The following is a 16439-nucleotide window of genomic DNA, read 5'->3' as shown; positions in this document are numbered from 1 at the left end:
GAAGTTCTTGATTCTGCTGGTAGCGATCCAATCGATTTCGTGGGACATCCGAGAGGTCTGGTTCGGGGAAGCAAGTGAGCGGACGGTGAACGAGGAAGTGTCCCGGAGTGAGAACTTCTAGGTCGTTCGGGTCGGAAGAGAGTGGCGTCAGCGGCCGCGAGTTTAAGCAGGCTTCGATGCGTGCTAGCAGAGTGACGAATTCGTCCTGAGAGAGGACCGAGTTCCCGACGGTTCGACGGAAGTGATTCTTAAAGGACTTAACTGCCGCCTCCCACAGACCACCGAAGTTTGGACTGCGGGGCGGTATGAACTTGAAGTTTATGCCTTCGTCCGCACATTGATGGACTATTCCATCCTGGTGCTGTTGCGAACGAAACTGTTTGCCCAATTCCTTTAATTCCTTTGCGGCTCCTCGGAAGTTTGTTGCGTTATCACACTCTATGAGACTTGGCTTTCCTCTTCGAGCGATGAACCGATGCAACGCTGCCTTGAACGCCGAAGTGGAGAGGTCATAGACCAGCTCCATATGTACTGCCTTGGTGACAAGGCAGATGAAAATGGCTACGAAACATTTTATTGGAGGTGCCTTCTTAGCCTTGCGGTACTGAAAAGGTCCACAGAGATCTACTCCTGTGTTGAGGAACGGCAATGACGGTGTTACTCTTTCAAGAGGCAAGTCCCCCATCAGCTGATCTAGATTACGAGGACGGCAGCGAAAGCAGCTTACGCAGGAGTGCACAACACTTCGTGCCAAATCCCGAAGACGAAGAGGCCAAAATTTTTCCCGGACGCATGCCGCAAGAAGTTGAGGTCCAGCGTGCAGGTTCTTCAGATGGTAGTACGAAACAATAGAAATCGTTAGAGGGTGTCGAGCTGGCAGAATAATTGGGTGTTTCCTGTCGTTGGAGATAGCCGCATGTCTCAGGCGGCCTTGAAGTCGTAGAATCCCATCAACGAGAATCGGGGCGAGGTTCCGTAGTTTCGAGTTCGTTTCAACTTGACCGTGTGTAGCTACTGCAGCGATGTCTTTAGCGAAAACTTCGTTTTGTGCTAGTCGAACCAGGTTGTTGGAAGCTTCCATGAGCTCCAACGTTTGAAGAAAACCTGACCGTCGATCTGTGCGGTTACTTGGCTTGCTGTTGTGACTGAAGCGACGAAGTAGAGCAACGATACGAACGAGTGCCGGAAATGACGATCGAATCGTGAAGATTTCGCTTGGTTGGTGCACCTGTACCGGCAGTGATACTGTTCTCTCTTCAAGTAGTTCGTGCGGCAAGTCGAATGAGGTTTGTGGAGTTAGAGGTGGCCAAAAGCGCGATGGTTGACTAAGCCATGGTGGGCCATTCCACCACGATGTGCTCTCTTGAAGCTGATCTGGATACATGCCGCGAGAAATGATATCTGCAGGATTTTCAACTCCTGGGACATGCGCCCAAACACCGTCGGCGGTGAGATGTTGCACCTCGGAGACTCGATTTGCGATGAAAGTTTTCCACCGCGATGGAGTCGAACGAAGCCAGTGGAGGGTGATCATTGAATCTGTCCAAAAAATGGCCTTGACTTTCAACGCTGTACTTGTTTGAACCTTGTAGTACAAATGGCTCAGGAGAAGGGCTGATGAGAGCTCAAGACGTGGTAAACAGATGCGCTTCTGCCTTTTGGAATCGCCGATAGGGGCCACCTTGGATTTGGCAGCCAGCAATCGAACGGCGATCATTCCGTCTGTCGAAACTGTGCGTATATAGATGCAGGCTCCATACGCCTTCTCCGAGGCATCGCAGAAACCATGCACTTCAGTGGACACGAGAACTGATGCAGGCATCGCCCATCTAGGAATGCTAATCGCCGATAGCCCATCTAAACTGTTACGGAACTCCAACCAGTGATGTTGTCCGGCTTCGTCTAACGGGTCGTCCCAATTCCTCATAGCTCGCCAGAGAGCCTGAACGAAAAGTTTAGCGAGCACCACAACTGGGCCGATGAGACCGAGAGGATCGTAGAGACGAGCCGTATCCGATAGAACGATTCGTCGAGAAATTGGCCCTTCATTGGACCATTTGGGAACAGAGTATCGAAACACGTCGTCCACCGGTTGCCATTGGAGCCCCAATGTTTTGATTGGAGCGGAAGACGAGTCCAGCGAAAATGTAGTTCGTTCATCGCGTAGCTCTGCTGGTATGTGGGCGGTAATTGCTGGAGAATTCGATGTCCATTTACGCAAGCTCATGCCGGCCGACTGCATCAATTGTAGAAGCTGCTGGCAGAGTTCTACACCTTCGTCCACATCGTCGACACCGGTCAACATGTCGTCCATGTAAAAATCCTTTGCTAAGGTGAACGCAGCGAGGGGATATTCTTCCGACCCATCCTTGGACAACTGCTGGAGGCACTTGGTTGCCAAATATGGGGCAGAAGCGGTGCCGTACGTGACTGTTGTCAGCTCAAAGGTACGAAGAGGCTGGTCCGGCGAGCTACGCCAGAGAATCCGCTGTAGTGGATAATCAGCAGAGTGGACTCGAATTTGCCGAAACATTTTCTCGATGTCAGCAATAATAACGAAGCGATGCATCCGAAACCGCAGAATGATTGCTAACAGGTCATCTTGAATGACTGGACCTACCATTAGTACTTGGTTCAGCGAGATCCCACTATCAGTAGAACACGAAGCGTCAAAGACTACTCGAAGCTTCGTGGTTGTACTGTCTGCTTTCTCCACGCCGTGATGCGGGAGATAGTATGAAATACCACTAGCAGAAATTTCTTCATCGACAACTTCTCGCATATGGTTCAATTTATGATATTCTTCGATAAAAGCCGAGTATGCTTCCATCAGTTTGGGGTTGGCTTGCAGGCGACGTTCGAGAGCGAGAAATCTTCGAGTAGCAATCTCCTTTGAACTTCCCAATAGGTTTAGCATCGACGAACGTTTGGGAAGAGTGACTACGAAGCGACCTGATTCATCACGAGAGACGTTACTGGAGAAATGTTCTTCGCATGCGGTTTCCTCCAACGAAAAGGTACCTTTGTTCCAGCAAGATTCAATTTCCCAAAAGCGAGCAAGCTGGGCGTCGAGAGATTCAGCACTGGTTACATGAGCAAGTTTCGGAGTGTGCTCAGTTGTACGGTTGGAGCCTGCCCTACCGGAGGCCACCCATCCAAGCACGGTGTTTTGCAGGACAGGTTTTTCTGGTCCGAGTTTCAAGAATCCTTCGAGAAGCAGGTCATAGTACATTTCCATACCGATGAGGAGATCGATGGGTCCAGGCTTGTGGAACTGAGGGTCAGCTAAAGCGATATTCGATGGGATGTTCCACGCTGACGTGTCGATGCACCTGGCTGGCAACTCACGTGTAATTTTCTTTAGGATGTGACATTGTACATCAGTGACGAAATCCGAGCAACGCGAACCCATACGAATAGGAACAGCATGGTACGAAACTACGAGGGAGTTACCTACGCCACCGATCTCTTGGCGATCAGAATAGCGGCGTAACTGGAGTTTCTGGACAAGATTTTCCGTAACCAAGCTTAGCTGTGAAGCGGGATCGAGTAATGCTCGGGCACAATGCGTGTCCGTGTGAATCGAAGATCTTGACGATGGCGGTTTGTAGCAGTACAGTAGCTGGAACAGTTCGAAAACTTCCGACGAGGGTGGTGGAAATGAGGCTTGTGGCATTGGCTGATGGCGATTGGGATTCTGCTGTCGATGATTGACGAGGCTGTGTTGGTTGCATTGACGAATTCGATGCCGAAGGTTGCGAAACAACAGTAGAATTGATTGGCTTTAATAGAGTGGACGAACGGTCTTGCGACTGATGTAGCATTGTGTGATGTTTCTGGCCGCATACTCTGCAAGCACCGGATGTGCAATTTCTTACTAGGTGGGAGGAGGAGAAGCAGTTGATACACAAACCTTTCTTTTTCACCTGCTCGAAACGTTGGACGACCGAAAGTTTCTGGAATGCTTCACACTTGAATGGAGAATGAGGAGACGTAGAGCAGAACGGGCAAGAACTTGGCGATGAGCTAGTAGTAGTAACTGTGTGGACTGTATTTATTTTCGACTTCTGTGACCGGTACGACTCCGGTTTGGGTGTATCTAACAAGCGTGGTTTCGACGGAGTCAGCGATTGGAGCACCGTTAGATGGGTACGAAGAAACTTGGTGACGTCTTCCTATTTAGGAACCTCTGTCGATTTGTGGTACGTTTCCCACAAACCATGTGCGCCAGCAACACGCTCCAGTCTTTCGATGGAACGCCCATCTTGTCGATCATACACAGGTTCCGTTCATAATCATCGACAAGATGCATAAGCGACTCATAACACTCCCTTTTGAGGGGCTCAATCGAAAATAGAGCATCAATCAACGTTCTGACGACTAACTTTTTGTTGTCGAATCGCTTCTCTAGTAGGTTCCAGGCGACTGGATAATTTGCAGCAGTGTGCTCGACGGATTCGACCACCTTCCTAGCATCTTTGGAAAGGGAAGCAACGAGATACGACAATTTATCGATAGGCGAAAGTTGGGGATTGGAGTCAATTAGGGACTTAAACGTGTCACGAAACGTTATCCACTCCGATACGCACCCAGAAAACGTGGGAAGTTTTACTTCAGGGAGCTTTATACGAGAATAAGGGTGATTGAATAGGTTTCCTGCATCACTGGTAGTAGCAGGAACTATCGATTGTGGTGTGGTAGATTTACGATATTCACTAGTGAGAAAACTATGAACCCGTACAAAATCATTTTCGAACCCCTGACGAATTAGACGATTAGCTTCTTCTGCAATCTTTGCATCCTCTTCATCCGTATCTTTCTTATCGGTATCTTCGCCGAACAATTCGATCTGTAAACGATTTGCCTGAAAATCGGCATATAATACTTCCGCTCGTTGCTTCCATCCCTCAAGCTGTCCTACATCGCGCTCGACATTAAAATTCTCTACGAAACGCTTTATGTTGGTCATGGTGTCCAAATGAAACCGCTCTTGGCGGGAAAGTGTCCTCAAACTAGGCGACATTTTCCACACACGCAGCCAAAAATTTATCAATATTAGCTCGACTCAACTCCTCACCAGCTTGCTACAGAGAAAAACTCGATCAGGATGAAAGCAAGCGAAGCCCTTTTGATGCTATGAATAATCTTCCAACGGGACCAATTCAATTCAATTGTACCATCGAGGTACCAGAAAGCATCTACTCACAATTGTTTTCTGCTGACCTTTTTTGACCGTCGTCCTATTGTACCTTTAGGCAGCACAAAGCAACCCAAGCCAAGCCAAACCAGCGTGCCTAGCTCTCACGATGAGGACGGCGCTATTGTACATGTACCTACGATCCACAGGAACAGCAGCAGCTTTGATCACTAACGAGATCGAAATATCAAACGATCTTTCGCGCACTGTTTGCTCTAAGCAGAATATTGTTGCAATTGCACCCTCAGTCCATGCGTTTGATCACTTATCACTGTTCAACGTCACGGCAGTGTACGGGTAGTTTGTCACTTTATGCACTTGTAGTCCCAGTCCGTAAATCACTAGTTGCGTCATTTAACCCTGTGACGAATGTTCACTTTTCGACATACACCAAACCGCGAATAGAATTGTCCGAACAATCACCGTTTCTTTATTCACTAAACGGTTGATCCGGTCGACCAGGACCAAAATGTTATCGCGGCGGAATTTGGGAGACCGTTCTAGTGATAGGGTTCGTTCTTTCACTGCACTGATTTATTAGACACGGATTTAAGTTAGCTTACTACGAAACGAGGCAAAGTTTATTTGACGAGAGAAATACAGCGATGTTCACTGTCCGATAATTTATTGTTCACTAGTTTGTTTCTGGTTTGCATATAGCAATATATGGGAATTCAGTATAAAGGGTATGTACATAATCGAGATCGTTTTCTTCTTGCTAGCAGACGGCTAGTGACAAGGGAGACAGATTGATTACTGCACTGTGGCAAAACGAGACCAATAGAACTATTAGTAATTCGATACAAAGGGGAATATGGTACAAGAAGTTATTTCTGTGCTTAACTCTAGTGTGGCTCCAACAATGTTTTTTAAAGGAATGTTCTCCTAATACTTTATCCTTTACAAACGGATATGGATATTTCCATTAAGTTCGTCACAAGGGTGGGGGGAGTCGGTCTTGAAAAACGCAATGATTCATACTTTAAGAACTCAATAGTGCAGCAGAATAGGATTTTGTAGGATTATTTGTGCATGTAGTGGATATTTTTTGTAACTTTAGTTTGTTTGCCTTTGGTACATTGATATTTCACTCTTAAGAAAATCTCAGTATTGCGAACGAATTTTCTTCCGCAACCGATGCAACGATGTAATTAATGACGAAATATTGATCAAAATGAGGATAACAAAGTTGCATTAATTTGTTTTCTATGCTTGCGATGCACGTATGGAATTGGGTGATATACCAAAAAAGGTTGCCAAACTTTTAAAATTTGCAATTGTAAATAATTAAAAAACAATATTTTGATATGGATATGAAGCGTTGACTCTTCCTTGATCGAATGGTCCAAGAAAATTTAAAATCTATCGAGAAATGGCTGAGATATGAATGTTCAAAGTCTATCATATTTTGGCGATGTTTTTTTTTAATTTTTTTTTATTTTATTATTTGCTGTAACAATGCTGAGGTAGTGAGAAGGCTGGAAGAATGCAATACCTGTTGGAGCAAAAAGTTGGATTTTTTTTTTATATTTTTATTAAGGAGACTTTCAGCCCTTGGCTGGCTCGTCTCCGACAAGCAAAAAGGTACCTTTGTTGTACCTCGGACGAAAATGCGTAATGGCGGATGTATTACAATTACAATGAAAACTTATTGATACATCTTTGATAATTGTGTAATTTTTTATTCCAAAATATTGTATTTTACATTGATGATTTTACTTGATGACGATCGGTATATCAAGGCCTTTTGAATCCTGCACACCACAACAGTGTTTGAGAGACTGTGGGACAAAAGATCAGGCTCGAAAGCCTCCTTTCAAGAGGCTCGAAAGCCTCCTTTCAAGAGGCTCGAAAGCCTCCTTTCAAGAGGCTCGAAAGCCTCCTTTCAAGAGGCTCGAAAGCCTCCTTTCAAGAGGCTCGAAAGCCTCCTTTCAAGAGGCTCGGAAGCCTCCTTTCAAGAGGCTCGAAAGCCTCCTTTCAAGAGGCTCGAAAGCCTCCTTTCAAGAGGCTCGTAAGCCTCCTTTCAAGAGACTCGTAAGCCTCCTTTCAAGAGGCTCGTAAGCCTCCTTTCAAGAGGCTCGAAAGCCTTCTTTCAAGAGGCTCGAAAGCCTCCTTTCAAGAGACTCGAAAGCCTCCTTTCAAGAGACTCGAAAGCCTCCTTTCAAAAGGCTTGGAAGCCTCCTATCAAGAGGCTTGGAAGCCTCCTATCAAGAGGCTCGAAAGCCTCCTTTCAAGAGGCTCGAAAGCCTCCTTTCAAGAGGCTCGAAAGCCTCCTTTCAAAAGGGCTAGGAAGCCTCCTTTCAAGAGGGCTAGGAAGCCTCCTTTCAAAAGGCTCGAAAGCTTCCTTTCAAGCCTTCGAAAGCCTACTTTCAAGAGGCTCGAAAGCCTCCTTTCAAGAGGCTCGAAAGCCTCCTTTCGAGAGGCTCGAAAGCCTCCTTTCAAGAGGCTCGAAAGCCTCCTTTCAAGTGGCTTGAAAGCCTCCTTTCAAGAGGCTCGAAAGCTTCCTTTCAAGAGGCTCGAAAGCTTCCTTTCAAGAGGCTCGAAAGCTTCCTTTCAAGAGGCTCGAAAGTCTCCTTTCAAGAGGCTCGAAAGCCTCCTTTCAAGAGGCTCGAAAGCCTCCTTTCAAGAGGCTCGAAAGCCTCCTTTCAAGAGGCTCGAAAGCCTCCTTTCAAGAGGCTCGAAAGCCTCCTTTCAAGAGGCTCGAAAGCCTCCTTTCAAGAGGCTCGAAAGCCTCCTTTCAAGAGGCTCGAATGCCTCCTTTTAAGAGGCTCGAATGCCTCCTTTCAAGAGGCTCGAAAACCTCCTTTCAAGAGTCTCGAAAGTCTCCTTTCAAGAGGCTCGAAAGCCTCCTTTCAAGAGGCTCGAAAGCCTCCTTTCAAGAGGCTCGAAAGCCTCCTTTCAAGAGGCTATTAAGCCTGCTTTCAAGAGGGCCAGGAAATTTCCTTTCAAGAGGGCTAGGAAGCCTACTTTCAAGAGGCTCAAAAGCCTCCTTTCAAGAGGGCTAGGAAGCCTACTTTCAAGAGGCTCAAAAGCCTCCTTTCAAGAGGCTAGGAAGCCTCCTTCCACTTGTCAATTCTTCTCAGTTCTCATTTCGCACTTTACTCACCAAGTTATGAGGGAAGATCCATAAAGCATGCCACGCAAAAATTTGGCCATTCTCAATACCCTCCCCCTCGTCAACATTTTTTTTGTTTTAAACCTCCAAAATTTTTGTTTTGAACGTCACGCTTTTTGGAAGCCCTTCCCCCCTAAAAGCATGACGTACCTTGTGGTTAGCACCTTAGTTAGGCACCTAACTATTCGGCCAAATGATTCTTCAGGCCTATTTTCATTAAGCATTCAAAGCTCCGACATTTACCCGAAAAAATAGCTGTTTGGGATTTTTTTTCGTGTTTTAGCAATTGTTTTCTATCAAGCACGTACTGATCTGGCCCGTGCTTCTTCACGTACATTATACATTTTCAATTGCAAACCAACTTAATTTGATTTATTGAATATCCATCAACACATGCGCGTGTACAGACCTCGATCAGCTTATGGTATTCGTCGGAAGGTTTGTCTATCTAAAAGCGCCATCACCGAGCACGCGGTTCACACCACACCGACCAAAGAAACCATACGTCTTCCCATATATCCAAACACGTGTCCGAAGCTCTCCTAATCACGAGATAACTACCCACATAATCTGACACCGGGCTCGGAGCAAACGGAGCGCAGCGCAGCACATTGCTATTGCTTCCTGTCCGGCCAAACCACGCGCGTTCCACTACCCGGAGTGGACGTTGATTGATTGATTTCTTCGAGTCAAGCTTCCTTGCGAAGAAGACCTACAAAGGGTCTCGCACACTCGGCGGAAGAAAATGACTTTCCTACATTTGTCACCCGGCTGCTGCACCTCGTGGGATCGCAGCATCACACTATACTGGTGCAGCCACCGTGCTTAGACGTATGGAGTTGCTGTTGGTTGGTGGCGAGATTTCGAAGGCTCGAGTGCAATTTTCCAGCTATCTCAGTTTCACAGACAATTCTCCAGGAGCTTCCTCGAACCTCGTCGATTTGCGGCTTTAAATACAGCAGTCAGTGTGGGTTGGTGTGTTGGTACACGGAACGTAATGTTTGTGTGCCGGTATTAAGTGCCTCCACGAGTAAGTGCGCTCGGTTTGTGTTGTCATCATTGTAAGCAACTAATTACGGCGCTCCAAGTTCGCCCTCCTCCTCCATCGTCGTCATCATCGTTGTCAGCTCTTCGTGCATCGTGTCGCATTTACAAGGCGCAACGAACGAGGCTTAACCCATTCGTCTCATTTTATTACCGTCAGCTTTGCGAGTGAAATTACGCGATTAGACGATGACTCTCCTTGGCCGTGTAGTCGCTCGTTTGCGCGATGTCTATGGGTTTGTGTCTCGTTTTCAACCCTTCTTTTATCCAACGACGGTGCAAACCGAGCAACAGATAATGTTTCTATAGCGCCGTCGTTGTCAGAGATGAAAGTACCTTCGAAACCAAAAGCCGAAAGAGTAAATTGCGGTCAGCAGTTGAACCGGACGGGAAAAAGTGCAACAAACATACACCAAACTGCAAAAAGCAAAAGAAAATCACGACAGGCAAGATAAGAGTTGGCGGGTGGTCGCAGGAGGTGGCGTGCAGCGAAGGGGATGCCACCCGTGTCACCTTATCTTACGGTGTGCAGTCGGATAGGACAGCCTTTCTCAAACTCGAAATAATATTCATTTAACTTTTTTGTTATTGGCAGAAACTTAACAATATTTACACCAACGTTATTCAGGTAATTCAGACCTTAAAAAATTAGGGCAAATTTTTTCTAGTTCATAAAATATTTAGATTAGCTTAACTGTTTAAAAAATCGGTTGCACATCCCTGACATGTTTGCAGTTGACTAGCAAACAGCACAGAGAGTGAAGCCAAGATTGTGGAAGCGCAGCGATTCTTTATGGTCAACAGATTGGTCTACCTGTTGCCAAAACAAACTTCTGCTGGGGAGATATTATCAGTATCCTCGTTGAACAACATCATCGTTTCAAGTGGTACGTGTCTCTATTCTGTGTGAATTATGGCTCTGGGTTGCCGGCGGGCGCAATTGATTATGCAAAACTCGCTGCCGCAGTGCATTCGTTCATCTCAATCAGCCACAATTAAGCACGGAACTAAATACCCGTCGCGATAACGTGCGCAACGTCCGCATCTCCAAGCAGATTCCAGCTCCGACATTAAGGTCAACTATTCTAAATCGTTTCACCGCCTTGTCCGACCTCAGCATAGCTAATTAGCTGCAGGGTAGGCTGAAATCGAACCACTAATTAAGTCATAATTCATATCGGGATATATTCGTCGGCGATTTCCCACTTGCGACACCTGCCAAGTGCATCACCGTGTGCGATGTGGAAAACTGCAACACATCCGAAGTGCGGCCGCCAGCATCTACCGAGTGCCAACATATTGGCGGCCGCGTTTCCAAATCTATTATCTCGAAAGCGAAACGAACTGGAAAGCAATAAAGTGCGATTAGTGCCCCGATTGTGACGATGGAGAACAATGGCCTCCGAAGGGCTCAACCGAGTTGTACTAAACCCCATTATCCCCCCATCTTTGCGGCTCGTCAACACCTTCTTTTAACGTCGTGAGACGAGCTGATCGGATCATAAATTTTCCGATATTGCAGCAAGTGCCTCGCGAGAGATACAATGCGCCTCTGTTCCTCCCACCGACTGTTCTCCGCTTTAGGGGGGTAGGAGGGTGACATCGAAACCGATAATTATATCCTTTGCCAGCTGGCACGGCACAACTACTCGATAAATAGTTGCCAGAACGCGTCATCACATCATTAGGCAGCGGAGTTTATGGCGAAACTATCGGAACGTGATTTCGCCAGAGCACAGTTAAATGTTCCTTTGTTCGCGAGAGAATCCGCAGTTCCGAAACCGAGCGGGGCTATAATCTATGCTGCCGGATCTACTGACGGGACCGAGTTGCTCGGTGTCGGTCAATGAGGTATTCAACTAACGGGGAAGTGGTTGCAAATATGGAAGTGTCGTCATTTTTTTTTGGGGTTTCATCGACCATTGTGCCTTTTGTTTGCGAACGGATAGTTGGAAACAGTTATGTAACAAGTTTTCAAACGTTATTACGGGTCATGTTTGCTATCTTTATATGCAAAGTGGACATATTCTACAAATTCATTTACACGAATGTCGGTTTATTTTCGCGAGTGTGAAACAATAAGTTTAATCAAGAAACAAAATCATACAATTTGTTGATATTGCGTTTCATTGGAATCATTTCCTTTAGAAATTTGAAAGGATGTGTCGTGAATATCCCGAATGTTTTGTCGTGATTATTCGGATGAATTTTCCATGAATAGAAAAAAATCCTTTCACTTCGGGAGAATTTGCTGTTTGAATGTCGATAAATTTAGCTTGGAAATTCAGATTTACCTTTACCTTTTATTTTAATTTACCTTTTAACTCGTAAAAACTTGGAAAAAAATAAGGAGAAATTAAAATTCAGAGAATTTTTTTTCCAAATTCGTTAAATTTTTCTGTAAAATTATGGAGAACTTTCCTCGGAAATTCGGAAGACTTACTTCGGAAAATTCTGCAAAATTTATCTTGAGCAGGGATTGAATCCTAAAGAGAAAGAACAAGTCTCTCACTTATCATCTTTGTATACATATACGATATGTAGCATACCGCGAGAGACTTTTTTTGCAAGCTGTCATGATAGAGAACTGATTCGGGATGCTATACCCCATGATAAATTTCTTTTAGAAAGCTCCAAATGCGGGGAGCACTGGCTCTGATGATGCATTTCAACTTGTTCTATACAGCTGTGCAGTAACCAACACGAAAGGAGCGAAAACAAAGCGAGAATCACCATTTTTCTGTGGGGGCTGCCTATCCGATTCTGTTTTTTCGCACTTGTATACAAGTTTGATAAATTTGTTATCATGGCTTGTTATGATTCGGAACAGTTTTTGCCTCTCTTTTATCGTTGTTCGTTATCTATTGAGAGCGATTTCTGCAAACCCTGATTCGTGGATTTTTTTATCTATGCAAACATAATGTTTTTAAGGTCACTCCTGACGGAATCCAAGTTTCAAAGTGCTCGCGTTTTCGGGGGCACACCACTCGATAACATTTGTTTTTCATTAATTAATTTGCATAGCGCAATCAACAGAACAACATGAAAGCTATTGATTGTTGTAGTCAAATTAATTCATGACAAAAATGTTACTTAGGTCCTTTTTTTCTCTTTCAATTCGGAGAAAAAATACTTTTTATCCTTGAGAAATTCGAATCTGTAGATTTTTTTTTTCAATGCGGAAATATGTTTCCTTCTCAATTCTGGAAAATTTCCATTTTTCGAAAGAACTTCATATTTCAATTAACAAACAATCCTTTTTCCTTAACAGAACCCGCGCGATTCTGCAACATATCGCTAGCGATGTTTTTTTTTTGTATTGTTAAAAATACAACAGCGCGTGTGCTCGACTGTTATGAATTTCCTTTTTCATTTTGGGAGAATTCTCTTCCAATTCGAAGAATTTTCTTTTAAATTCGAATGAATTTCCCTTTTGGTTATGTTTTGGAAAGAAATCCTTTTCGATTCAGTAGAATTTTTCTTGACAATTCGTAAGAATTTCTTCCTTAAAAATCGGGAAAATTTTCAAATTTGATTCTGAAGAATTTTCTTTTTCAAATCAGTAAAAACTCTTAATATAATAATCTCTATTAACAAGATATTCGGCCCTTCTTGGCCGGTTCATCGCGTAGTAAAAACTCTTTTAAATCACTTGTCTTTTAAATCCTTAAGACATTTCGAAATTGAAAGTAGGGGGAATGACGGCTTTGCCAGGATTTGTTCTATTATTGTCAGGGTTTTTTTTCATGACTACTCAAATTTGTCCTAAACATTCTTTGCATATCAAAGAATATTGTGGCCAAATTTCATAAAATTCGGTGGACAAAAACCCCCCTGCCAAAATAGAACAAAACCTGCCAAAGCCGTCTTTTTCCCTATTTACATTTGAAATTTGAACCAATTTTCTATTTCGATGTAGGGTATCTGTTCCTATATCAATAACAATAAGGCAATGCGCATATGAAATGCATTGATTTCTCACCCAATAACCAAGAAACATGAGAATAATTATGCTCAGCTCATGTAATTTATAATTGAAAACAATTTGGTAACTTCAAAAATAAAATTTTCATCACATTATAGAAGTATTTTACTAAAAAACATCATCACCGCCACGCACCTATTTCAATAACATTCAAAAACAGTTAATCCTATGCCTGTACCTATATCAATAATGCTGTTTCTAACATAAAATACGCACACTATTATGTGTGTGTGTATACGTAACGATATGATTGCAGTGATGCCGAATCCTTCGATAATTTGTATTTGAGTTGAAATATAATTACAAAATTGCTGTTTTTGTTGCAGTTTTCCTTCTTATCAGTTCAATTTTGTGTTTGTCATAATTTATCTTTTCGATATAATTTATTTTACAAATATAAGAGTTGAATTTCACAGTGAAAGTTCATTCAAGCGCTTTGAAATAATAATCTAGGTCGGCTACCCTTGAGAGTACTGCAAGCTATGTAAACAATTTGGAATACGGACAAGGATAATTTAGGCGTTGTTCGAAATAAACCTATATCAAACTATAGGAAATCGCGTTGGTTTTCAAAATATAATTACATTCATAGTGAAAATGTGATGTGCTTTATGGGCTGTGAAGCTTGTTTTAGCTTGAAATTGAGTGGAAAACAACAGCGTCAAAACAGATAAATCTGCTAGTAGCAATCGAGCAGTGCATCAAACCATCAGTTCAGAGGTAGGAAAATGAAAATAAAAGTGCTTTATAATTTTATCTTTTAATAATTTGATTCTTGTGAATTGAAACATTACTTAAACAAAATATTGAATTATATTCCAAACATTCAAGAATGTGTTCCATCCATTATTATGTACATGCGATGTGAGAAATTGTAAATAAATTGATTTTTTATTTGGTTTATCGACGGTTGGGATTAATATACGGGCTGTTATTAATATGGGAACAGATACCCTAGTAAAATTTCTTTTTCCAATGCAGAAGAATTTTCCTTTTCAAATGCGGAAAAAAAAATCCCTTTTCAATTCGGAACACTTTCCCTTTATCGTAAGCATTTCATTTTACAATCAGCAACCGCGTAGTCCTGCAACGTATCGCGATTGATATTTTTTCGTTGTTGTTGTAAAAAATACAATAGCGTGCGTGCCCGACTGTTAAAAACTTCCTGTTTAAATATGGAAGAATTCCCTTTTTTAATTTGGAAAATTTTCCCTTGAAAATCTTTTTTCAATTCTGAAGAATTTTTCTTTTTAATTGAGAATGATTCCGCTTTTTAATTCTGAAGAATTTCTCTTTTTTACTCGGGAGATTTTCCCTTTTTTCAATTCGAAAGAATTTTTTTTTTCAATTCTGAATTTTTTCCCTTTTAAATTACAATCAATTTTTTCAATTCAAAAGAATTTGCTACTTCAGTTTTGATAATATTCGCTTTTATAGAATTTGTGGACGAATATTGCTTTCAGATTCAGTGGATTTTTTATTTTCAATTCGGAAGTATTTCCATTTCAAATTATAAAGACATTTTTTTTTTCAATCAATAAAAAATTCCTTCCAAATGTGCGTAGTCCGTAAGGCAAGCGATATTTTGTTTGTTTGGACTGGTTCCAAAAGAATTACCCTTTTCAACTCGAAAGACTTTTTTTTCCATTCTGAAGATTTTGCCTTTTTTCAAATTCGGAAGAATTTCCCCTTTTAAATTCGGAACAATTTTCCTTTTAAATTTGGAAGAATTTCTCTTTTCAAATCGATTTTTTTTTTCAATTCAAATGAAATTCACTGTTATAGAAATTCTGGTAAAAAATTTCTTTCAGATACGGTAGAATTGTTTTTTATATTCGCAAAAAAATCCTCTTTGAAATCTGGGAAATTTTTTGAATCTAATACGGTAAAACCCCTTTTGAATCCTAAAGAAATTATATTTGCAATTTGGAAGAACTTCCCTTTTCAATTCAGAAGAGATTTCCTTTTCAATTCGAATGTTTTTTTGGAAAAATTCCTTTTACAACTCGGAAGAATTTCCTCTTTTGAATTTGGGAAAATTTCCTTTTTTAATTCTGAAAAATTTCTTTTTTCAATTCGGAAAAAACCCCTTTTAAATTTTCAAGAAATTCGCTTTTCAGAAAAAAAAAACCTTTTCAATTAGGAAGAATTTCCCTCTTAAATCGGAAAAATTTTGCATAATAATTTTCCTTTTCAAAATTTTGTCTTTTCAATTCAAAATAATTTGCTTTTTCAATTAGGAAGAATTTCTCTTTTGATTTCGGATGAATTTATCTTTTCAATTCGGATGGGGTGAAAATGAGCTTTTAAAATGCATATTTCAGGCGTTCCTCAACTGACTTGTATTTTTTTTTAGAAGACCCGGATATGCTCCTAGATTATGACTAATGACGGAGTGGGCGAATTTTATGTCGCTGAGTCGGGGGCCTCTCGTTAAGTAAGTACTACATCAACACTTCCTTCCCCTCCCAAGTTACGGTGAAGATGGGCGTGGCCAGGAGTAGTAATCCTCATGCTTTTGTGATTTTTATCCTAGATTGGAATCAAGGACTACACCCACCTTGATTTCTGATAGCAATCTGAATAAGGATTTCAAAAGAAAAACATGAGTATCACTAGTGTCCAATCTACGAAGTACACCGTAACTATGCTATGCTAATGACGGAGTGGGCGAATTTTATGTTTCAAGAATTTTCCGAATTTCTTCGGAAGCTCTTCCAAAAACACCTGCGAAAGTTCCTCCATGAATTTCTCCGGAGCTGCTACAGGAATTCCTCCGGAAGTTCCTCCAAGAATTCCTCCAGAAGTTCCTTCATGAATTCTTTTGGAAGCTCCTTCATGAAATCCTCCGAAAGTTGCTCTGGAAACACATCCAGAAATACTATAGAAGCTGTTCCATGGATCCTTCCGGAAGCTCCTTGATTAATTCCTTCGATAGTTTCTCCAGGAGTTCCTCTGGAATTTCTTTTGGAATTTCCCCCAGGAATTCCATCGAATGTTTCTCCAATAATTCCTCCAGAAGCTCCTACAAGAATGGAGGCTTCACAAAAAATCTTCCGGAAGTTCCTTGAAAAATTTCTACGGAAATTCCTACAGAA

The 16439-nt window shown here is 42.3% G+C and overlaps 1 protein-coding gene across 1 annotated transcript in view; it reads left to right on the top strand.

Annotated features, from left to right (window-relative positions):
• Nucleotides 1-16439, top strand: part of LOC134213681 (CUGBP Elav-like family member 1) — a 495491-nt gene that overhangs the window by 210280 nt on the left and 268772 nt on the right. The gene's annotated exons all lie outside the window — the stretch shown is intronic.

Source organism: Armigeres subalbatus, chromosome 2, assembly GCF_024139115.2.
Source record: "Armigeres subalbatus isolate Guangzhou_Male chromosome 2, GZ_Asu_2, whole genome shotgun sequence".
Classification (NCBI taxonomy): domain Eukaryota; kingdom Metazoa; phylum Arthropoda; class Insecta; order Diptera; family Culicidae; genus Armigeres; species Armigeres subalbatus.
This window is presented reverse-complemented; position numbering and strand designations above follow the sequence as displayed.